This window comes from Amphimedon queenslandica, unplaced genomic scaffold (genome assembly GCF_000090795.2).
Source record: "Amphimedon queenslandica unplaced genomic scaffold, v1.1 AMPQUscaffold_5570_Cont22463, whole genome shotgun sequence".
NCBI classification, from domain to species: domain Eukaryota; kingdom Metazoa; phylum Porifera; class Demospongiae; order Haplosclerida; family Niphatidae; genus Amphimedon; species Amphimedon queenslandica.
Window position 1 is genome coordinate 1 of NW_003554130.1, and position 1,700 is coordinate 1,700.

A 1,700-nucleotide genomic window follows, 5' to 3' on the forward strand; every position below is an offset into this window, starting at 1 on the left:
ACGAGTCTTCTTCAGCATACTCCTTCGCTCCTTTAAAGGGCGGCAGCACTGGTAACTGTTAAGCATCATGAATGGAAAGACATCCTTCTACCGTTCACTTGGTCCCTGTCTCGTCCAAGGAGCCAGAGATTGACGTCTCCACTGTGTATTCCAGTTGCTCAGGTTTTCGCCTCCAGCTCCCTCTTCTCTTAACCATCGAGCTCCTCTCCTCTGGCCTCCCACTTCTGTTTCTCTAGTTCAGCAGTCTGCAGCCGTGGACATGGTCATGACTGGCCATCACAGTTAGCAGGGCAGATTATATCAGTCTCTCCTAATCAAAAGAAAAGGAATACAAGTTAGGAATACAAGTTAACATGACCTTACAATAACATTAGGACAAACAACTTGTAAATTTAAAATTGAATTTTATTTTAAAATCGAATATTTAAAATTTAAATTTGAATCTTAAAGTTCACAAGACACACAAAGAGCAAGTTCTAAACAAATCTTAATTAGGGAACAAATGTTTATACAGATTTTAGCAAACGTAATTGCATTATTACGTGAAGTGACATATGCACAGACATAACACAATATTAATCATGCTAGGGGAGGCATAGGGTGGGACATTATAGTCTTGTTGTGATGACATAACAAGATTATAGTACATGTAATGAACCTACCATTTACAAAATAAGACCTAGCTTCTTTTGTTGCTCCCCATCCTTCGAATGGACAGTCACGAATAAAGAGTTGTGTACTGCCACATCGATGGCACTTGTAGCCCCCTTTATTTCTCTTCAGAGTCATCACTAGGCTTCCTTGGAGGCTTTTTTTCCCCTTGGTTTTTCTTCTATCCCAAGGTTTGTCTCCTTCCACTTTGTCTCTTCAAGTGAGCCTTACACACCAAGTCCTCGAAATTCCCTTCTACAACAGATTGATTAGAGAGAACACTCCTCTTCTTTAATAATTCTGCTTCTGGAGTCCCATGATAGGTTGGGGGATATGCTTTATATAATAACTTCCTCAACTCCTAAGCATATATACTCATCAGCTGACTCATTCAAACCGTAATTGTCTCCCCTGCTGGTCTGTACTGCTGTCAGTCGAACAGGGGTAAATCTTTTAACAAGAGCTGGTTTCAGAGCATCATAGCTCCTTTTCTCAGACTCACTGTAAGACTTGTACTTGTAGAAGGATCAAGCGGGACCCTCCAGCCTCAATCGAAGCTGTGTTAACTTTTTATGGTCGTCACATCTACACCATACTCCCATTTCCTCGAGGCGGTCAATCCATTCCTCAAAAGAGTCTTCTTTAGCATCCTCCTTCGCTCCTTTAAAGGGCGGCAGCACTGGTAACTGTTGAGCATCATGAATGGGGGAGACAGATCCTTCTACCGCTCCCTCGGTCCCTGTCTCGGCCAAGGAGCCAGAGATCGTCTCCAGTGTGTCCGTTCATACCATTCATTGGTACCTCCAGTGTTGTATCTATGGTCCATCCAAGGTTTGTCTCCTTCCACTTCGCCTCTTCAAAGCGAGCCTTACACACCAACTCCTGGAAGTTCCGTTCTATCCCAGTCACCTTCTTATGCAATCCAGACTCAAAACCTTTTATATATAGAATAACTTCCTCAACTCCTATAAGCATACTCATCAACTGACTCGTTCGAACCTTGTCTCCTCTGATGAAACATACTGGTCTGTACTGCTGTTAGTCGAACG

General features: G+C 42.8%; 1 long non-coding RNA gene across 1 annotated transcript; it reads right to left on the bottom strand.

The window, feature by feature from the left end:
* Positions 1-194: 194 nt before the first annotated feature.
* Positions 195-741, bottom strand: LOC109592332 (uncharacterized). The gene is made up of 2 exons (XR_002190299.1): positions 663-741; positions 195-310 (listed from the first exon to the last, which is right to left on the bottom strand). It is a non-coding gene; the product is annotated as an uncharacterized LOC109592332 (long non-coding RNA).
* Between the last annotated feature and the right edge of the window lie 959 nt (positions 742-1,700).